The sequence below is a fragment of the Cyanistes caeruleus genome, chromosome Z (genome assembly GCF_971803275.1).
Source record: "Cyanistes caeruleus chromosome Z, bCyaCae1.hap1.1, whole genome shotgun sequence".
Taxonomy (NCBI): Eukaryota; Metazoa; Chordata; class Aves; order Passeriformes; family Paridae; genus Cyanistes; species Cyanistes caeruleus.
Genome location: NC_141732.1, coordinates 32,183,089 through 32,207,291, shown reverse-complemented (window position 1 = coordinate 32,207,291; position 24,203 = coordinate 32,183,089). Strand labels below are relative to the sequence as shown.

Genomic DNA, 24,203 nt, shown 5'->3' with positions numbered 1-24,203 from the left:
TCATCATTTGTGAGAAGGTGGATTTCTTTATAGCTGTTGCTGGTAATTAAAAATCCAGATGATGGAGAAGTGGAGGGATAAGTGGAGCAATTTCAGTAAATTTATATGATACTAGGTAGGTGTATTGCTGTATTGTCGTATGGCAAAAGAGGTTTTTTGGCCACTAGTGCTGTGATACATTATGCTGGGCACATTCTAATTCTCTGTGCTTTTTCTTCAATTTTTGTACAGATATTCAGGAAATTTAAGAAAATTCTATTTTTAATTAGTCACTGATTGACATGCCTCTGTCATAAGGCTGATTTGACTAAGCTGTGTCTAATTGTGAATCTTTATAAATTATTGCTCATTTCTAATTAGTACAGTGACTGGTTTAACTGTTGATGTTCCAAAATGTTTTCATCTCATGTATTTTCAGCAAGACACCCATTTTGTCACCTAATTTGAAAGCATAAAATTAAGATTTTTCTTCTTTTCTGGAGAGTGTGGCCTTTCTGTTACCTTAGAAAAACAATAAAATAGATGACTCTGTGAAGAATAGGATTGAAATATTTAAAATTTATAGACATTGGTCCTCAAGATATGCAATATACCAATCAATGTTTTCTGTGCTGAGATATCAATATTATTCCCACAAGATATGCTGAGTAGAATTCATATTTGAATGGCTTCCCATCTCATGAGTCTTTTGATTCCTGGAGACCATTTTTATTTCTTAATGATGAAAATCTATGGAGGGAGGAAACACAGAAGATAAACTGTCATCACTGTTGTATAATGACAATTTGGTGGCCCATTTTCTGTTGATAAAATGCAAATCTTGTGATTTTTTTTTTTTTTTCTCTCAGGAACTACTCTATGAAGCAGTAGTTCATGAGATTATTTATAAAAATACAGATCAGAGTTGTTATTTGATTAAGGTCTAGTCTCTTATTCCTTTTGAAACTGGAAGTAGATATTTGTATAAGCAGATTGTAGCAAGTCTTGATTTATATTGATATATTGTTCATGTGTTGAGATTGATTATTATTATAAAAGTCCTATTAGGTCAGTGTGGATATTTAGTGAACATCTCTTCTATGTGTGAAATTAGTGGACCATTTAACCCATCTTCCAGAAATACTCCTAGTTACATGCAAATAGAAATAAGGGTGCATTGCAATTAGCATTTTATTGAAGGTGGAAATATTTTAAACAGCTTCTTACTATTGCCTTGCACTTCTGCTAATAGTTTTCTTATTCATTTCATAGTAGGCAAGGGTTGAAAGGAAATTCCAAAATCATACCTGAGTTGGTGCATTTTAAATGGCATAGTAAAAACAGGTGATTCTTAAAAAAAAAATATTCAGAAGAATAAATGTGTCAGAAGGAAATGGATATCTGGATTTTCATCTTATGGCCCTATTACATTTCCTAAAAACAAAGAAAACTGAAGAAACAGGGTTTTAGTGGGACAAATAAAGTGACATAGCTTATTAGCTGTCAATCTCAAAATTAAAGTTGCAATGAAGGAAAAAAAAATAGAGTATTTGCAAACTTTTGTCATCCTTTGAAAATCAAACTATAATGCATTTGAATGGAGTAAACAGAATCATCTTCAGCAGAAATATTTGTCTCTATAAAAATATTTCTTTTATGTGGATTTTGTTTGATTAACTGCAAAATGCCTGTCCTTTGGTCAGATTAAGGAAGAATAATTATTCTACAATCCTATTTCTTCTTTTTTTTTAACTTGTATTTATACGACAATACCATGATTAATACTTTATAATTTTTAATAAATTCATGTTTCTATTTCTCTCTTTTTTTTTTTTTTTTAATAAAATTTGAATGGCTTCTTAAAGCCATTATTCTTCAGGTGAAGCGAGATTTTTCTAAATGGTAAAAAACCCAGATATATCCTGTAAAACTACAGGTAAGAAATCTTAACTCCTACTTTTTTTAATATTTGAAGTTATACTAACTGAAAAATGCTTTTGTTCTGATATTCATGTTTAATGCCTAGGAACAACCAGTTAAGATTATAGGAACTTAACAGCACTCCACACCCCTCACTTCTCCCTGTCCCTCAGCACCCAATAATTTGAAGTATACCTTTCCTGAGTGTTGAATATTTGTAAGAGCCATGGGATGGCATTTACTGAGGATGTGCCAAAGGTCATCTTTGAGCTGGACAAATGCAGGTCTCCATCTATAGGGGAAGAGTGGGATTTCACTGGACTCCCCTCTCTGGCATTTTTTGTAACTAAGAGTGTAATCTTAGTTAAGGGAATCACATAACATCACATTTGGTTTGGAGAAACCAAATAGGCTGGTCTCAGAACCGGACAGCTACTTAGACTGTCATACTCTGTTTGCTTTCCAATTTGCAGATTACCCTTTCATCCTATTATTTCCTTCACTTTATCTTGTTTCTGAGAAAACAAAAAGTTTTCTTCAAATGATATTTATTTCTCAATTGCTACAATTTATAAACTGCATGTCAGCTCATGTTTTAGTGAAGTATTTGTGGAATAGCAGTAGGTGCTGGCTGTGAAGGGTTTCATGAGAGGATTTGAGGAAAAGCTTCAGGACTCTGTTTCCTTTAACACAGAAAAAATTTTGTTCCTCTGTGACAAGTCATCAAATAGATTCCATTCACAGCACACATAAGCCTCAGCACTGATATTTTCCCATGGCTGCCCTACATCTTTTGCAAAGTCAATTGAAATCATCACAACTCCACCATACCTGGAATGCATCAGTTATGTAGGAAGTAACGTGTGGGGAGGACATATACAGAACTATGTTTTATCATGGTTATAGAGGCTGAGATAACCTCAAGAGAGACAGAAGAGGAGAAACAATCTGCTTGGGAAAAAGAAATTCTGCTTCCCTTTAGGCTCTGGAGAATAAAAAGGAGGGAGAGATTTCAAGATTGTGAGATTTTACAGCTCTGCAGACCCTTAGTTGGGATAGATAACACCTGTCAGCCCTCGTAAAGAGGAGGAAGAGTTTGTGGCTGTAAGTGACAAAATCTCATGTTTCTGAAGTGGAAAGGACTAGGGAAGACTGAAGCTGGAACACTGGAGTATGACTGGAAATGAGAGAGCCAGACAAGCCGGTGAACTCTCAGCATCAATTTTTCTGGCTGTTCTCAGAAGTAACCAACTACACTGTGATTCAACTTTCCAGGCATAACAATAATTGTCCTGAAAGAAGAGACTGTATTGCTATTCCTTTCATGGGTGTTAGAAAGTGTTGAGAGTCAGAAAACCACTCATCTTCAATGGTCCCATGTGAGTACAAGACTTGCTTTACTGAATGCCTCCAGTGCTGTATGTAACTATTAAAATCAGAAGAATTATACAGAAGAAAAGATGAGACTTACCATTCTATTAAATAGAAAATATGAGTTTGGCCATTAGTAGCAAGAATAGATTTTTTGATTTGAAATGCAGGAAAAATTTAATGTTAATAATGTATGTGGGGAGGAACCATTGTGGAAATGGGTTGTGTTTATAGCAGTACAGGAGGTAGTCTGGAAGAACATGCAGAATTCTACATTAGACTATGGCTTTGTAGTAGTTTTGATTGAGTTGTTTTTGTTTTTGTTTTTTTTTTAACTATCATGTGGGACCAACCAAATCTTAGGAGAAAATAGCTGACTCGTGCCAGCTTTGACTGTTCTATTCCCAGTGTAACTGTCACATATTGCAATGATAAAGAAGTACTCTGGGCTATAGGCAACATGTGAAAACAGAATCTATCCATTTATTGCAGTCTGGGTAGTGAAAGCCTTCAAAGAGTGAGCAGATCAGTTTAATTTGAGACAAAATTTCTCTGTGCTCACAACATAAACAGACCCTAGTGCAAACAAAAAGTCATTCCAATTGGGAATGGATTAAGTTTTCTAGGTTGTAAAGTAGATAAGTAGATTCACATAAGCTTAAACCCCAAGAAGTTCTTGTTTCTGTTGTCTCCTTAGACAATGATGAGGAAGTAATTATCTTAGAGTTATTACAAAGGTAGTGAAAAGATGTATCAAGATAAAAGGCAGTGGAGCAATTGTAGAAATTAAACTGGAGTAAATCATAAGCTTGCAATAGCTTGCTTCCTAGATTTCTTAAGGAAATGCATAGCTGAAGCACCTGAATGACTTCTGAGTCCATAATTTATTTTTAAATGCTATGCCTAATCTGCAGGATAGCCACTTACTAGGAAGAAAAATTATGTCAGGAATTACTAAGTAGTAATCAAACCCCAAGAAAGTAACTGAGAAAAGAAATGAATTTGACATCTCAAAACATTTAGATGAACATATCAGGAGGATATGATTGCTGCCCACTTTAGGGAGACAAGTATACCAATCTGCTGTGAAAATACTCCTGTCCAGCTTCATTCTCACTGCCAGCAAGACTTAAAGTGAATATACAGTTACATTCTTGTTGTAAAACACTTTTCTTACTGATAACATATTTCTTCAAGCTTTTCATATACTATTATAAAAAAGCTTGATTGAACGAACAAAGTTGCAAGTGTATTCATAAGAAAGAAAAAATATTGTAAATAATTTGGGCTTTTTCTTCTGTGCAACAAATGCTTCTCTGATTTTTTCAGACTGTATTCTTAAAATGGAAGTTGTGTTGAGTCATTAGGTCTTTCCTATTCTTTTAGGCATAGAGTTTTCAGAACAGAAGTCATTTGGGACTTTGAAAAAACTAGTTCTTGTAAGAAGTAGATATAATTTCTAGTTTGACATAGAAGTAATTAAGTAGTGGGCAGTGTTATGCAGTGGGGACTGCAAAATAAGTCATCCTAAGTCATAAAATTACTCCTGTCAAACAATTACTGTGGAAAGACAAGTTAAAAACTTTTATACATGAAAATAAAAAAATGTTAAGGATGATACAAAAATCTTGCTTAGATCTATTCAGTAATTATTTTGTACTTTCCCTTTGTGAACAAGTTTTGTAGTTTTGAAAACAGACAAAGGTAAAAAAGGAAAAAAATCACTGTGATGTCTAGACAATTAAAACCCTACATGTACTTTAATATTAATATGCTAAAGCTTTGAAATAGAGAAGATAGAGATGCAATGAAGGTATATTATAATAATAAATATTCTAATTTCTATGATTTTTTCCCCAATTACACAAACAAAAATTCATGTGATGGGTAAAGAAATTTGAATTACTAATTATTTTAAAATTAATAGTCCATTGACCAAAGAGTATTTAAGAAAGACTTTCAGGATTTTTTTTTCCCCAAAACTATAGAGGTCTTATGAGCAGCCAAAATTTTTTAAACAGCAATAGAAGAACAAAACAAGATTAAAAAAAAAAAAAATGAATGCATACTCTGAATGTTGTAAAAAATCTTTTGCACTACACCATGTTGCATGATTGTTTCCCTCGGTTTGGCAGGTTTATCTTTTCCTGCAGGGCTTTAACTGTTCAGCTGAAGCTATTTACATTGCTCAAAAGAAAGGGTACCAGAGAGTAGGAACCATCAATTTAATTGTTGCTCCATTGGTTACTGCACTGCTGATCAACTTGATTTACATGGTTGTTTGACCAGTACATGATACTGTTCATAGTCTTGCTTAAAAACAGTTCACTTTGCAGTGTGGGTAGAGAGTAGCCTTTTAATGCTTCCATCAATTCCTTGTTAAAATCATGTGTTATAGCAATATACCATCTTGATATTAGATTGTTCAACAACCAAATTTGAATTTTTATTTCTGATTAATATTTCTTGATTTTACTTTCAAGCAGCTTGTTATAAGTATTTAGGTTCTCTCTTTCATTTGAATATACGTCAGGTGAGGATTGCAAAAAAGAGATTATGATTAGATTTAAGAGCTAGCAGGCTCAAACAGTTCATTTCTCATTCAGTTAGGGTAACAGTACTGAATATTTGGTGCATCTAAAGATAATGCACCAAATAATTGTTGCCTTTTATAAAGCAATGAAGCTATTGCTTAATCTGCAGTTCAGAGACACTGTTGTTTAGCTGGAAAATGGAGTTTTACTGGAAGTAAGGAAATGTTTCATATAGAAGAATCAAGCTTTATCATTGTAGATGTTCTGTATGAGGAATCTGTATCATGTCCATGGCTGCTGGAATTTACAGTTAAATGTGTAATCAAGGTCACAGTTTTATTTTATTCACATTCTAGCACATAACACCTGTATGGTTTTATGGAAGGATTCTAAATGAATTCCTGTAATGTATCAAGAACCCTCATTTCTGCTTTAATTACATCTATCCTAACTATATGGTACTGTTGGTACTAGCAATATTTTGTGTGTGTTCTGGACACATGAAAAAAATACTGTGCCAGAATGGTAGAGAGGAGGACATGCAGATAACTGGTACATTTTTAAAATTTTCTACTTTTGATTGAAAAATATATCATTATTGCTGTCTTCAAGTACTTTCACTCTGGACATTTCTCTGAATCAGCACAAAAGTAAAAAATGAGAACAAATTGATACTGAAAGACAGCATAGCTAGAAATTCCTAAGACGACTTCAACTGTGGTGTCAGAGATGCAAAGTCAGTTTGGAGTGCATCATGGATATGCTTTCTTCAGCAGCTGTAAAAGTAGAATATGTTCTGCTGTCACATTTTATTTGAAGGCAATATGATATTATCTCTGATTTGAAATTCTGAATATCTCTGAAAATTAGGTAATGGCTTTGGGCCCATGACAAGTTAGCAGTACATTCTGTTTCATATAGGCTATGCAACTAACAAAACTTTATAATTTACTGTTTGTTCAGTATTTCTGACGCAAACACAAAACTGCAGAAAGTAATCCTGTAATTTAAACATAAGAGTGTGGTCCTTTCTGTTGATCCAAATTAAAGCAATTACATTTTAAACTTACCAGAAGGATTTACACTACTAAGGCTCACGGAAATTTACATTAAGAAGCATAACTTCATGTTCTTTGAAACTTCTGCTCTACCAGTCTATGTTCATGCATGCAGAAATGACCTGTTGAACTTCTCATAATACAAACTGATGTCCATTTAAAAAGTTTAGTGTCTATTTCTGCATACATTTTTATGCAAATTCAAAATATGAGTTCCAAAACAATATTTCAGTGACTTGCAGTTGTTATGCAGATACCCTATGAGAAAGCATATTAAAATTATTTTAAGAACAGCTGTTAATAATGAAATATTCCACAAACTGAAAAATAATCAGTATTTCTGCTTTTTTTCAGTATTTCCTGTGCTTGGATTCTTACATTTTTATACAAGCAATCGAATATTTACGAATATTTATGGTTAGGGTTTACTTAGAGTTTCTGCAGCTGTCACTAAAATAATTTAGACCTGTGTGTGAACTGTGTATTTTTTTCTTTTTCTCCGGCAGTTTAATTCTAGCTAATAATTACCAGTACATCCTTCAAAGGTAACAATATATATGCTGCTCCCTCATACTTATTCTGTCTTATTTGAAGGGCACTGAAAATATTAACTCCTTTCCTAACACTGTGTTGTATGGGGTGATGGTAGATTCTTCCTTTGAATCTGCTACCAGTAGCATTTTTACTTCTAGATGCAAATCCTGAGCTCTCTTGAAGTGATAAGTGTATGACCTCTAATATAACTCATTATTACCCTTTCAGCTTGTTCCACAAATGTTTTTGTGAGAAAAGAATCAAGGTCAGTTATTGGTAATACTCACTCTGTATCACATATTAATGCAAACGTTTTTTATTTATGGTGGCAATCACTAGATGGCACTGCTCTATGGTCTTTTTAACATGTTACGTTTTCCTTTTCTTAAAATAATAATTTTCTTCTCTGACATAATGAATTGCTACTGATTTTGTGGTATTATTTATCTGGGATTTGTGGCAAATGGCAAAAAATTGGATAAATATATTTTTCAGGAAGGTTAAATCTCTGAATGTGATGTTTTGGTTAAGTGTTTGGCATGAAGAGAAACATGCTGTTTGCTAATCTCTGTTCCAGGACTAGTAAAAATACAAAGTGTCAGAAAAAAAGCCACAATGAAAACACATTTCCATTTCTGTGTTTATCGGTATCTTCACCAGTTGTAAATCAGCATGTTAAGTGTATCTTTCACTTCTTCGAAGGAAGGTGATTGTGTGATCCTGAACTTGCTAGCTGGCAATTCTAGCTTTCCTGATCTTCAATTGCTCAATTGTCAATGCAGTCTTTAGCCAAGCGCAATAAAGAACAAGAAGGTAGGAGACAAAGTAATCCCTTCTGTCACTTGACTGTTAGCACAGTGTATGGCTGATGCTATTAATTCAACACACTCCTGTGGATAGGCTGCTCTAACAACTCTACTGCCTGGTCAAAAATATACTTAGGACATCATCACTGCAACAACGCTGTAACTAGACAGGAACTACAAAATTAAAGGGTCTTGCAGGCCTAAAACCATCGGCAGCAACACCCTGTCAAGAAAAGGAAGCAGGAGCTGTTGCTTGTGTGTGGTGTCCTTTCAAAGTTTAGGGTACTATTGCTGACTCTGTTACTGTAGTCAAATATGAAGTGGCAAGAGTGCCTTGAAAGTCCTTACGCATTGGTCTGTTTTACTCTTGTATTTTGCTGTTTTTTATTATGGTACTCTGGCACACTGTGGCTCCAGGCCTGTGTGGTTCCTTAATTATTTGAAGAACAGTATAAAAGAGTACATGTGCCTAATGGCTGCATATAAATGGAATTTCTTTTGATCTCCAGTAAAGCTGTCTCAGGAGTGTTTTCAGTTCTGGCTGGAAGAACTGCAAGGCATTTTTTAACCAGAAAGTGACTGTGATTCTCTAAATATCAAACTCACTGTGGGATTCTTTCAAGAGTAGGTGCCAATACTGTCAGTAATGACAGCCAGTAGGCATTCTCTGTTGTCTAATTTTGAATGATTAAAGAGTGAGACACTAATTTTTGAGCTTGTTATTTGCAAAGAATTCTACCCTTTGGAATTAGGATGGTTGTAGGACCTAGGCATGTGATTTGGGGGTCTATTTCCAGAGACAGGATTTAGCAGTCTAGCTTTTGATGAAAATTAAATTTCCATTCCTGTGTGTTTGTACTGTGTAACATAATGATTGTGAATCTTTAAATTAAAGGTTTTTTTCAGCTTGGCAATTTTAAGTGCTTAAAATATAGTGGCTATCCTTTTAAAAATGCATTCACACAAAGGCAACAGTAGTTAGCTTGAGATTTTCAGAAAATATTTTTCAAAGAAAAAAACTACAGATACTTTGACAGAAAATGTTGAAGCTCTTGCATGGATTGCATTTCAATGATTGGCTTTTTTTAATGGCAAAAAATATTTATTTTTTTTTAAGTTACTTCCAAGAATGAAGATATAAATTTCATTTTACATTTACTTAATCTGGTTACTCTTGTGAAATTGTAAATTTAAATAATCTGCACTTTTGGCTTTGTTGATGATCATTTTCCTTAGAGAGAACTAGATGAAAATAAGTTTTGCCGAAATTGTCTATTCATAGTTTTGGAATTTCATGAAGGATTTCCAAAGAAATCAATAAAATCTGTTTTATTTCATAATTCATCATTTTTGATGTGAAAAATCTGGGGGCCTAAATTCAGTGTTGTTATGGTAATACTCTTCGCAAGAGGGTGTCAGTTTACATATGATTTTAATTAGCATTTGTGGATTAACATAGAATGCAGGATGAGGCAGTAGTGATGCTAGCTTTGAACTGGAAGAACCTAGGCTGAACAATTATTTTTCCTAGGTAATGAGGCTGTTGTTGATATCTCCATGCTGAAAGCAAGTGTTTGATATAGGCATATCAGTAAAGAAATACTTACTGACTTTTGTCACCTGCTGGTTTTTATAACAATATGCTTATGTCTGATTTCCAAGTTTGCTGTTTCATTTTAAAGAATGACATTTGTGTACTTTACCAATGTTGCAGTGGCAAAACCATCTCTTCACCAGGACCTGAGTAAGCAGTCCTGTTTATGAGTAGCTTTCATCAGAGGTTGGACTCTGAACCTCATTCTGTATTAATTTCAGAGTACAGTTCACTGAATTTGTGAATATCTTAACAGAGACTGGACAAAGTGTGACTGAATTATACAAGAAATATCATAAAGACTGCACTGTAACAACAGAAATGTCTTAAGATGAGTCACTTTCTTATACTGCTAGGAAAGTGATTTTAGTAACACAGGATAGCATTGCTATGCCTAAGGCTGTTCTGTCTTACTTGACTCAAGTCAAACTAAAATCTTCTTCCCCTACTCCCCTCACTGACTTGCTCCCAGTTAAAGCTATAAAAAAACAGATAGACATTTTATACTATGCTTGGCGGGAGAATGAGGCTGCTGCACTTCTGTCTTTGTTCCCTTGTAGAAAACTTAATGGCAAGGATCCTCTTTTATTAGTAAAAGTCGGGAAAAAAAACCTTCCACTATAAAAGCATAGAAAACATTTATTTTTTTTGTTCTTGAGAGATGACCTCTTGGTCATTACTACTTCTGTGATGAAGTAGTAATCGAGGTACTTGGAAAACATTCAATGGTGGTTTATGTACAGTGTTTTAAAAGACTGGAAATTTCAGTATTTCCTCATTTTAATTTCAAAGATACTGAAATAAAAAAATTGTTTCATAGTTGGTATTGGGATTTAAAAATAAAAAAGAAAAAGTCTGATTCACTTCTGAACATATGTACAGTTATGAAATTGCTTTGAATTAAACTAATAATACTACAATAATTAAAACAATAATTTGGGGCTATTCTATTTGTGAAGGATAAAGAATGTATTTATATATTAAATACTGATTTTCTTTGAATATTATGTACATATCTGTATCTATATATCTACATTTTTATATATATATCTGTATCTATATATCTACATTTATATATATGTACGGCTTCTTTGTAGGTGTTGTGATCAGAAAGAGAACTTCAAAAAAGATTAGTTAATGAGACCCTGTCACTGAGTCATGAGGTTCAAACAGGACCACTTTCCTTTATTAACACCTTCTGAGAGAGACATCTAAGTGCATCTGGAACCAATCCTAGTCAGACTTGGTCAGTTGTTTAGGTCTAAAGCATTATATAGGTGCAATTGAGCCTTTATATGACTTTTTCTCCTTTGTATGATTAAGAATGGCAATCCAAATATATTTATTAGGACTAAATAAGTGATTGATTTAAATAGATGATGATCATGTCAATGATTGGACTAAAAGAATTCATAATTTTTAACTATAGAATATAGGTAGTTATAACTATTATATTGCAACATTTTTGAAACTATATTGAAGCAATTCTATTAAAACTAGCAAAATTATTAAGTACAGATTGACATTACTCACTCATATCAATGACTCTGGGAAAATCTTCACTCAGCCTTGAGGAGTGTCCTGACTGAAGGAAGAAACCTCCATGCATACTCCAAAAAGAGGATGTATATAAGAAGACCCTGCCGTTAAAAAGTGGGATGGGGCTTCTCCAGTATAAAGTGGTTGACTATCAGGCATACCTCCAGGCCAGTTGTGTCAGCTTAGCAGCTTTACATACATCATAATTGCTATCACTTACTTGCCACACATTGACTAGTACCAGTTTCCTTCAAGAAAGACATTGTTCTTCCCATCCTCAGAATATTTGGCTTTGGGATTAAAGAGTCAGTGTGGTCTCAGCATTTGTCAAAACCAAAAGCATTGTGGCTCTCCTTCCTCTGTCTGCCACAGATAATTATTGCAAAATAGGGTGAAGTGTGAACAGTTTTACCTGTTCCCCCTACTGAGGCAGATTATTCTGCTACACTGCATGCCATGACTGCAGTCAATCAAAAAATATTTACAGTTTTGTATGTACAGCGATTACAGCTGGCTACCTTAACAAATGCACTTATCAAATTTTTTAACTTGTCATGGACAGTTACCGCATTATAGGATGTAACGTATTAAGAGGCTGTAGAAAACACTCACGCTTTGTTATAAACGCTAAGTGTGCATTATAACTCCTTCTAATGCTGAACTCTATGAAATGGAATATAGCTTTGTACTACAAGAGCACTTGAAGAAGTCTTAGATATGTGATGAGCTATCCAGTAGGTTGTACTCTGTACATTGAACAGCAACCAAGAATTTCAAACATGATTAGTTTATGCTAACAATATCACATGGCTTAGTCCATCTAATGAAGCTGTTTTTTGTATAAGTGTCAGGGGCTTAACTGAATGGTCTCATATGAGTAGTCTAAATTGTACTGAATAAGCACATCAGTTTTGTGTTGGTAATAATTTAGTGAACTTATCTCTACAGATGCTTTGTCAATACTGAATCTCTGACAGTAAAATCAGTAGAATCAGTTGACAGTAAATTTGAGAGGAGGAGTACTTACCATACCCATTTATGAAAAGGCATGTGCTCCAGGGTGCATGTCTGGCTTTTGTTTCTTTGTCAGAGTATCTTTTTCAACAGTAAGAGGTAACAGTACAGCTCTTTCCCAGGACCCAACATTCAGGTCTCAAAGAACTCAGAAAACAGGTGAAAATCAGAGCAAAGATGTCTCTCTAGATATTTTAGGAAAAGGATATTCTTCCAAACAAACAGCCAGACTTCACCAGATTATCCATCTGTAGGTTTTCTTCTCTGAATTAACATGTGTAAAACAACTGTAGAATAGTGGGTATGTAAACTCAACACTTACAGGTTGTAAGTGACAAGGAAACAAGTACTAAGGGGATAAGTAGGGTGGGATTTTCTTTCTGTTTTATCTTAATTCTATTATTATCTTAATTATACATGGATAATATAGCCCTTCTTTAAGCACTACTTGAATATGGGTATACAGAAGTTGAGAGTATTTAACAAGCACATGTATACATATTCATAGAGAACATTCTCTTATTTTTGTTAAGAAATCTAAGATTTCTTGGGAAAGTTTGATCTTTATTTTAGGAACATGAAGAATTTTTTACTGCTATCATAACAAGTTCTTTGTAGCTTCTGTTGCTAAGAAAGAAAAATGGATATTCTTTACATGGAAATAAAAGCATTTATTGACAATTAACAATGGTTATCTTTTAGTTATTTGCCTTTTAACAATTAGCATCACAATGATATGTTGGACTGAAAAATATTCTTGCAGGTTTTCTAAACAGACACAATAAAAATACCACAATCCACTCCTACCTGAAATATATCTGTTGCCTAATGATTGCTGAAGGAAGCCCTTTGAAGGAGGTAGACCAGTATTTTAGATTGGTAGATAAATGCATAAATAGAAGTGTAAGTAGCATGGAACTTTCCAAGTGGTGGTTGAATTAACTATTCCTCTCCCTCTCCCCCTCCTCCTATGTTTTTATTTTAGTACATTTAAGCAGGCTATGTATTAAAATTAAAATGCCACTTTGATTTAGTTAGACTTCCATAATCATTCAAGTGGTACAAACTGTTGTCTTAAAATGATCTTTTAAACCAGTTTGAGATTTACCCTATTGTTTAATAGCATTCTTGCTTTGATTTAACATAAGAGCTTGTTCATACTATTACTAGAAAAGCCATGAAGCATTTAACTTAAGAAAATGTGCAGTCATTAAAAAAAGACATTATGCATGCTTTTTAGCTCTTTTCAGAACTTTTAGTCACTGATGGATTTTAGGGTTTGTATTTTGCTTCCATTTAAGCCTCAGTCTTTTTGTTTACAGTTACTCCTTTTCATCCTGATGTTACCCCAATTATGTAATGGTTACAAACTTTTCTGGGGTGAGTTTTCAGTGCTATTCAGTGTTATTCTTTTTCAGGAGGAATGTAGGTATTCATACAAGAAGCAAAGATAATACAAAGCAAAATTTAAAAATTGGTTCTTTTTACTAGTAAACATAATGAAAGCATGACTGCTCAGCCTTTTGTTTCACAGCATTTTTTACCAATGTTGTTTGAACTACTTCACATTTTGATTTTTTAGTAGAGTTACTGAGCAGGAGGCTCTGTAACTTTTTGTTACTGAAAAAGGCTGATTTTGAAAGACATGACTTTCTCTAGATCTCTGCAAGAGGGACAGGTTTGAAAACTGTCATGCCAGTAAGATTGTACTCTTTCTTCAGTGCAGTTTTCAATACAGTAAGAAGCATGCCATCTGGTGAAAGTGACTGAGTCACTGTTACTTCTGCCCAAGGGAGCAAAATGTGTTTCAGGTTAAAATAAAAAAAAAAAAAACAACAAAAAAAAAAGGTGTAGGGCTGGAACATTCCTAGAAAAAGGCTACATGTTCCTAGTGGGAAATTATTTATCTTTTTCTAGAACTTTGCCATAAGTGATGACAATCTGATTTCTGTGAGACAAAAAAAAGTGAAAAGCTTTACATGGTTTCATGAACATTTGGTCAATCATTTGCTCTATATAAGAATCACATGTATTCCCTCAGCACATTATGTGCCACTGACTTTTATCTTCTATTAGAATAAAATTTCTCAGAAATAGTTAGTTATTTGCCCCAAATACAGATCATGTTGAATTCAGCTGATGGTCTTAAATTTGCATCCAAAACAGCCCTAGCATTTTAGTTGAATACTATTCAAATAAAACACTGTCTTTTGTCATCAAAAAAAGACTTTGTAATTAAATTTGTTTCATTTAAAGTAGATTTCAAAAAGGCCTTCAGGAAACAAATATAAATTTTCTCAGAGATTTTTATAAGTGGAGATCATCAGTGGTTAGGGTTAATCACAAAAATAAATCAAGGCTGTTCCAGAATTGATCAGTATTTTCTCTTGGAAATCAAAGGAACTAAAACACAAATGGCAGTTTCAACATAACATTCAGGTGAAAGGATGAGTCTTTAACTCCTCCTTGCCATTAAGATAGCATCTCTGTGATGCTGGTGGATTACTCAAATATCTTAAGGGATACTGAGTAATAGTATTATCATTGGATTCTGGGTACTGAGGTGTGGCTGCCAGATAAGTGCTGTTGAAATTAATAATGGATGTAGTTGAATTTATGAAAAGACAGCAAACATGGACATATTTTGACAAATCAGGCTCTTCAAGCTGACAATCAAAGATTAACAGTAACACTTGTGTGATATTATTTTGTTCTTAAGCTCTTACTCTGCATGACACATCCAGCACGCTTGTATCAGAATAATATATATCTGAAGGTAAATTCCTTTGGGTTTCTTTCACATGGTATAGCCTGGACAGTATTCTTGATAGAAAAGCTTTCTTTCAAGGCAGTCTTTCTCTCATTGTTATCTTCTTTTCTCCTTTTCGTATATAATCTGCTGCTTGTTTCCAGCTTCTTTTCCATGGATAGGTTAAGAAGCGGTCAAAATGACTGTCAGTATTTGAGTGCAGAGATTTCTAAGACACAAATCATAAGTCTGAGTTATATAGAAGGCAGATAAATACCTGGTTTATAGATATCTGGATCTTGAAGACTGCCATGAACTATCCTAAGAAGAAACTAAATAATACTGTTGTCATATCAGAGATGGATGCCAGAGCTTTTCAGTGTTGGATGTTTAAACTACGAACAACTTGTTACTTTGACACATCACTGTAGAAGGGACATAGGATATTTTATTGGGGAAAATAACCTCTTAAGATCATTGAGTCCAGCCACTAACCGAGCACTGCCAAGTCCACCACTAAACTGTGTCTCTAAGTTCCACATCTGCATTGCTTTAAATACCTCCAGGGATGGTGACTCAACCACTTCCATAAGAAACCTGGTCCACAAAACCTTTATAGTGAAGAAATTTTTCCTAATATCCCATCTAAACCTTACCTGAGGCATCTTGAGGCATCTTCCTCCATGAGACGTGTTTGACCAGTAATTACCCTTTTATTGACAAAGCGGACAAAACATTTTTCTTCTTTGGAGCTGAATTTTAAGTGCTGTTCTTTGTTTGACTTAGGTTCCTGAAGTGTCTGACCTGTCACTCCATATGGTACCTACCTCCCTGTCCTTGTGCCTTCATTTGTATGAAATAAGATTCCTTATTCCAGAGACCAGAAGGGAAACTAAGAGTTTTGCACTTCTTATCTTGCAAGAGGATTTTCCTGAGAAATTTCCACCAGTCCCACATCTAAAAGAACTGTCGTTCTTTTAGTAGTTAGCATCCATTTCCTTAGAGTTACCATGCTACTTCCAGCAACTAAATAGGCTTTTTTTCAAAGCACAAGAAATTAGAAAAGTTTAAAAGTAACAGATAAATGCACTCAGATCACATTCACCTTGAGTGAATTGAACAAAATGACTATTTTAATTCACTTCTTCTGCAAGTAGTCCTCAGGGCATACTTTTCTGATCAACCTAAGATGGATTGATCTGAATGAAGAAGATAAATGTTTTTGTTTAAATTGATTTTGTTTGCAAGTAGGCCAAGTGTTTGGTCTTGTTGATCATGAGGCTGTCTGAGCATTGTTGTAGGTGCAAATGAGGTACTATATCATTCATATAACATTACAGTACTGGATTGACTTAAACCAAACTGGGACACATGATCTTGGAACCATAAAAGCTGTGGGCAAGGACTTAGCATTTAGAACTGATGTTTGCTAATGGTGTTCTGTGTGTCTAGAGCTATATGCTTTTTCTTTGTAAAGATTTGTCTGTTTTGTTTTTGTTTTTTGTTTGTTTGTTTTTGTTTGGGTTTTTGTGGATTTTTCTTTTCTATTTTCTGTTTCTTCTTCCCATAGTTCAAGTAAGTGACATTGACAATATTCCTGTGCTGGATTACCCAGCACAGACAGCAAATCTTGAGAGGACCTGGTAGATATGAAAAATAAAAAATAAACAGAAACTCATTAAAATAAAAACACCAAAATCCCAGCAGCCCTGAAATACTGTATTTGGCAACACTTAGAACTTCAATAGCTGCAAGTTCTGAATTTAGGTAATCAATTATATTTTAAAATATTTTTAATTCTCGTCTGTGATGGAGCAGTCAGTCTTGGAAAACCTAATAAATTTAGTGGAAAATATCAAAGTTGAAAATGTGGAAAAGATAGGCTGGGGGGCCAAGGAAAAGCCTTTGGAGAGAAGACGATGAATAGTCTGACCATAGATTTTGCTTAGATTTGTGGCAGATCAGACAACTGGATATCACCAAGGTAGTAGTAAGATTTATTTTCACAATTACAGTTGAACGAATCATTATAAAACTATGCTCTCAAGCTTTTTTACCACGGAAGCAGATGAGAATAGTGTGATTATTCCACCATGTGCAAGGTGAGAGACATTGACAGAGTTAATCATAAGTGTACATTATCTGCTGAGAGAGGAGACCATCCCAGATCCCTGAAGGAAGGTGAACTGTAAGTACACTTGTAACTGGCTGCAAGATATACCATTTCCAAGAACAGCATACAGTTTCACAGGTATTAGGTGATCTTTTGTGTCTGAAAGGTGTTGAAGCTTGTGTCTTAATTCTGAAATTGAGTTTCTTCTGCATATTACTGTGCATTTAAGTGTTCCGTGTTGCAGTTTTTATTTCTTCTGAAGATTTACACTGCATTATTTAAATCGAAACCCAAAATCCATGATGAATGAACATAACACTATGTTTTCTCTAGATGACCTGTTTAAAAAAAACAAACAAAACTAAAAGGCAGAGGGAACCTGCTTTTTGACTTAGGAAACAAAACAATTAGAAAAGAATTTGTAACTGTTTAAAAACCAGATGTGTGAGACTTTGACTTGAGAGTTAAAATAAATTGCCATCTTTAGTAATGTTTGTCATTGTCCATATACACAGACTAAGGAATAGATAATAATAATAGATAGAGGAGATACACTGTACTGGCTTCTGAAATAAGCTGACAAATCTTTGTTACTTGATAATGGAAAATAGACAGTTATTAATTTTTGCAATTCAAGTCACTGAGGTTATTTTGTAATCCATGTTGGGAATATGAAGCTGAAGACCAGACTCTGAAGTATGATTTTCAGTAATGTGCATGCAGCAGAAGACACACTGGGGTTTGTTTTTAAGACTTCTAGTCTTAAATAATAATAATATTTCATAGCTTCTTTCCTTAAGAAAAGGACATCAAACCAAACTCAAAAATGTAAATCTTAGTTTGCATACACATTTGAAAAGATCTGTTACTGCTTCTTTCTAGACACGGTTTTTTTGTACTGAGTGAAAGAGTGTGCTCTGGGAGACATAATGCTCACTCTTTCCTTTTACATTCAGCTCTACTATCCAATAATGCTCCAAGACTATATTTCTATTTTACGATTTTAAATTTAGAGAATTGGTTTCCTCCCAGATAAATCCATTTTTTCTCAACTTGTTATTTTCCAGGGGACAACTAGAAATGGATCAATAGCGGTTGATCTGAAATGGTTTGTGTTGTCTTTTGTTCCTATTTAATCTTCATGTTTTTCATGTTTTCATGTGTCATTTAAATATAAATAGAATATATTTGTATTTATAAAATATAAATATAAATATAAATATAAATATAAATATAAATATAAATATAAATATAAATATAAATATATCTTGAAAGGAGACATAATCTGGAAGCAGAATAATTTTGACATTGTCAGAACATGTTTTCTTTTTATCTTCAGAGTAAACGTCCCAATTGAAAACTGGATTCTAACCAATGTATCTTTTGATGGACTATATGTGATGGAAAATAGTTGTAGCTCAGTAGTTTTTTTCTAGTTTGCTTTATTTTTTGCTTCAAGTCTGTCATACTTTATGTCAGGAGTATGTAAAAATGTCCAGAGCATTTGAAAGGAAGAAAAATACAATAGAATGGGCAGGGATGGGAGAGGGGAATTGAAAAAAAAAATGTCTAATAATAAATGACAAAAAAGTTCCCTGCGATTCAACATGCAACAAAAATCTACTGTCACATACATCCATACATCATTTCCACTGCATATATGAGGCTTCAGTGAACAATTAATCTGAAGGCTCAGTGCTTTTGTACAGTATCTTGCACTGTGAGATTTTGCTATACATAGAAAAGAATTATCTTTGTGTATATGCTGCTCCTTAAAGAAAGCTGATACTCATTCTTTATGCTGAAAATTTTTGGATTACTTTAACCTGGTCTCCCTTTCATAGAGAAAAAATAAAATAACTAATTTGAAACATTTTCTGTAGTTCGTTGTCAGTTGTCTATGTGAGCAGACTTGGGCTTTAGGTTTGAAAAGCAAGGGTAGCTGCTTTGAATTCTTCGAAATTTGCATAGTTATGTGGTCAACTATTTTAAGAGAGGCAATTAGATCAATACTGTATGTTATGACCATAACATCTTCTGAGTATATCTGTTCTTGGGTCACTGAATCTTATGGGGATAGTCTGAGCCACTTAAAAGTAGGTAAATAGTATATGTTGCGTGACTAATTTGGTACACAGACTGATTTTGAGGGATAAATCAGTCATGTAAATGTGCAGATCCTCTTATTCAGAAGATAAATTACTTTTCTTGAGGTTTCTGCAGATAAACGTGGCTTATGATATGGAGAAAACACTCCATATCATAAGCCATGATTTAAACATTTTAAATTGTTCGGTAGATAAAGGACACTTTAAAATGAGCATTCAATTTTCTATTGCATTAAATTCACACCTCTGAACATGTTACTATTTATAGGTGAAGTGTATTATTTCAGCTATAGTAATAAGTCCTGAAAGGAGTTCAGAAAGCCAAGAACTGTTGGTATTAGGCACATATGTGACAAGAAATAAGAATTTGACTTACAAGAATTAAACTTACAAGGTGAAAAAGCAGGTTCAAGTTTATTTAAGCTACAAGATCTGAAAGCATTTTTTCTCCTTTCTGTTCTCCATTAATTTCTTAAACAGTTGGATCAAAAATTTCATTGAGTGGGATAAATATGAAGACATTAAAGGAAGTTTCATGTTAGCTACTATACTATTTTATTATTGCCTTAAATTATAAATGAGATTCACCTTTGAATGTATGTGCACGATGCAGCTCCAATATCTGCTCAATATGTGGTAATTCTCTGTTCATTATTGTTGTGCTATTAGCATTAGTTTTAGTAGAATCTTTAAATTTGCAATTTACGATGTTTTTAGGGGCCTCACTTTGTAATAGTTGTTTTAATTTGTACAACATTCGTTTGGTTTTTTTGGCAGGGGAATGAAATTCTCCTTATTTTCATGTAGAAGTCGTTGCCTTAAAGGTAGCAAGAACACAAAATTGGGAAGCTGATCATCCTTCTTTTTCATGACATTAGTATAAAATCAGTACTCTCGTAGTAGACCATCACCTCCTTACATGTCCTTACCTGCTGTCAAAATTATCCACTCATTTCCAGGCAGAGATTTTTCAGAAATATACTGAAGAGCTTTCTCTACCTGACTGTACTGTTTCTATGAAAACTATAAGGAAAATGACATTTTGAAATGTTATGTACTCATTGTTAGAAGTAAAATTGTGGCTTATTGCTACTGATTTAGTGGGTACAGCTCCACAAATACTCCCATCCAGTTCTAGCTACAATAGATGAATTATTTTATGCACCTTTAGCTTCACTGCGAATTCCAAATCATAGTGCTTTCATGCAGAGGCCTACTGCTTTGCCAGTGTTTAAACAATTACTGCAATAAAACTATTTCATGTCTTTGCTTTGTATACAATCATTGATTAATTTCCCAGTTTAAAAATCTACTTAAGTAGAGTTTACTTATGTTCTGAACATGGGTTACCAGCCATGTCCATATACAACCAGTCCAAATTGACTTCCCTACATAAATCTCTGATCTGTTTTGGAGATTTGAAGGTGCATCCATAATTTTGTCCTGTTACAATTCCTTTAAAGTGTATGTTCATGAAGATTGGTTCTACCATAGAATAAATTGAGTTGGAAGATGCCTGTGTCTGTCTAATTCGCTTCTTGGCCTGTCTTCATTCTAAGGTTTCCTTAGAAAAGGGTCCTAGTTACTTGCAATCTACTGGCATAGTCCCCCATATGCTTCAGTCTGTCCAGTTTCTCTACCATGCTCATAGTGTTCTCCAACAGTCATAGACTACAATGTACAGTAGGTTGATTTTGTATCTTCTCTGTCAATAATATCACTCCATTTTCTATAAAGTTGTGTTCCATCAGGATTGCTTCTTCCCTGAATTATTTTTTTTTAATGTGAGTTCCTTTTCATCCGGTCACTAGGAAAACCATTATCCCTGTCCACTCTGTAGTAATCACTTATTAGATAACAAAATCACACTCTTGTTGACTATGAATTTTTTTTTCTTTTGAAGATAAAAGGTTTGTTCTCTGATTCAGTTCAAGTAAGTTGTTTCTCACTACACCTTATCATCATGAATTTATGTAATTTTATCTGTTAAAAGAATCTTCTTTTATATTGTTGTGGTTTAACTCTAGATAGCAACTACGTCCCACACAGCTGCTGACTCACTTTCCCCTAGTGGGATGGGGGAGAGAATCAGGAGGGTAAAAATAGCAAAACTTCTGTTTTAAGATCAGGACAGTTCCTGGGTGAAACAAAGCCACACCCACAAGCAAAGCAAAACAAATAATTAATTCATTGCTTCCATGAATAGGCAGTTGTTCAGGCTTCTATGGGAAGGCTGGGCTCCATCATGTGTAGTGCTTACATGCGAAGAAAAAATACTGAAAGTCCAAATGTTTCCTCTTCCTATCTTTTATTGAGCATGGTACTGTGTGGTGTGGAATACCTTGGGGGTCAGTTGAGGTCAGATGTCTCTCCTCCCATCTTGTGCATGGCATCCTCAGCCCTGCTTGCTTTCAGGACAGCGTGAGAAACAGAAATGACTTTGATATTATACAGACATTATATGTTTTTCAGCAATATCTGTGACATGGGTATGTTACAATCACTGTTTTTGTCACAAATCCAAAATATAATGCCCTGTGAGCTGCTATGGATAAAACTACCTCTATTGCAGGCAAAACCAGTACACCTACACCTAAAAAAGGACAACTGATTATTCTCTGTTTAAATTTCTCCTTTTACTTTTTAAGTCTATAGTATTTCTTCTTTTAAGGAAAGTATTTGTGATTTTTTGGGGGGGTTTTGTGACTCAGATGTCTCTGAATTTTAACTATTTTCTACAAACTGATTAGTTGGCTTCTGTGTTGCTTAATCAGCATTACCTCTGTCTCACTGAGCTCACCCACTTCAGACACTAGCTGAATCATTATAAGGAAGATGGGAGCATTGATAAAATAAATGAGGTGAATAAGCTGTTAACTATCTGCTCCACCCTCAAAGAAAAGAAATCACTTAATAAAATTAATCTTTTAATGCAAGGGTTTTATTTCACAAGATCCATAAGATCCTACAACTAAACAAAACAAAATTTTGTCAATTCTTAAATTAATTCCTAAAATTTGTTTCTATGCTACATATTCAGAGCATTGGAAATTTTTTATTATTTAAGAAACCAAAAGGGGACCTGCTATCATGATTAACAACTATATTTTAAACATCTTGTATCTAATCATAAAGAACCAATGGACACATATAAGAATTTTCTGGATCAAGCACTGTGAAAACCAGCTATCTATATGTGGCCTGCTTGTAGACTCCATTTCTACAGCAATTTGAAAACTTACAGGAAGTTTAGTCAAAGAGGAACTGTGGGGGACTTTTTCTTCCAAGATCTGTGAATAACCCTGTGTGTTAATGCTGTTAGAGCTCTCAACAGAATAATGACATATGAGTCACAAAATTTAGTGCAGATGTTGAAGGTCTTTGACCTGGCCAGAAAAAGATCAAAAGGAAGATGAATACAGAAGGGAAGAGCTGGGTCCAAAGTTCTGTAGAGCAAAAATTGAAATTTGTTGATTTTGAATTATCTTTTCATATGAGTCAAGCAGATACTAGGTAATAAAACACTTCTATGCTCTAGGCTGAAGGTTTACAATGATTAAGGGTATTAAATTCTTAGAATAGTTTGTACATATTTTAATCAAATGTTTTAGTGGCTATAGTATATTTTTGTACAAGTAATAACAAGCAGTATCAATTCTCTTTTCAATTCCTTTGGTGTTGACTTTATACTAAATATCTGTGTAAAAATGGTGACCTAAGAGGGAGAAAAATTATTCAGGATTCCAGTGAGACCGCATTTTAGATAATCATGTGAAAACTGTTCAGTGCTTTCCTGTTAGTTTACAGTTACTTTTTTCCTAAATCACTTTTTCATATCAGCTGAATTACCAGTGTCAACATCTTGTATTGGATTTCCTGCTGTTATTGTTTCCTTCATAGTCTTTCTGTTTCTCAGTACCATGGTCTGCAAGGCACAGCAAGAAATGAAGGAAGTAGAAAACGGCACAGATTAAAAAGATGAGAAGTTTCAGCAGTCATTGTCTCTGCATTTGGATCATTGCTCGGCAGAGCTCAGGCGTATTAGCTCATTGTCTTTTGCTGATTGAAGGATCGAGCATTCTGCTTCCCTGAAAGTAATGCTACCAACTGAATAGCTGGGAATTAATTTGTCAAGTTTTATTAGCATGAATAAAATGATACCTGGTGTAGTCTTCAACTTGCTGCAGTGCACAGCACAGTAGTCATCCCTGTGGCAATGGTTTTAATGTCCTGTTCCATGACTGCCCACTAATGAGTAGACTGCTGCTTAAGTGTGTGCAAGTCTTACATTAAGTACTCAATCCAGCGGTTCTCCTAATTTCAGTGTTTTCTCTACTATAAGTACTATTACTACTGATAATTGATACATTCAAGCATATGCATTAGGTAGGCCTGGAATAAAGACAACAGGTCAAAAGGCAAAAATTAAAAATAATATTATGCTTCAAAGTGAAATGTTAAGGCCCATTTATTGGCACATCTTCACAGATAAATTGTGATTTCCAAATCACATAACCTCAGATATTTGAGGTGACAGTGTTAAATCTATATGCATTAATGGATAATTTACTTGAGGAAAGCAGAACTGAATAGCTCAAATAATTTCAGCATGAATTGAAGTCACTAGTTTACATCAAACTGCAATAGTATTTCAGTTGTCTTCTGTCATTCTTGATATTTTTTCTGTAAATCCAGGAAAAATAGTGAAAAATTCCTATTTCTAACGGAAGGACTGCCATAAATCAATGCAAAATATTCTGAAATTTTGTTTTTATTTTAATCTGACAGGATATGAAACCAGTTATGGACTCACCTTAATAAAAGACTTGCATTAAACCCAGGTGTTTATTAAAAAAGAGGGGAATAACAAATACGGGAAAAAAA

General features: G+C 34.1%; 1 protein-coding gene across 2 annotated transcripts in view; it reads left to right on the top strand.

Annotated features, from left to right (window-relative positions):
• The window catches only part of LINGO2 (leucine rich repeat and Ig domain containing 2), a 487,296-nt gene that overhangs the window by 3,612 nt on the left and 459,481 nt on the right, over window positions 1-24,203 (top strand). The window contains exon 3 of one of the 2 annotated variants that reach the window (XM_086869686.1): window positions 1,845-1,915. The exons of the other annotated variant lie outside the window; for it this stretch is intronic. The gene's annotated coding sequence lies outside the window, so the exon portion shown is untranslated. The remainder of the gene's footprint in view (window positions 1-1,844; window positions 1,916-24,203) is intronic. 2 annotated transcript variants of the gene reach the window in all.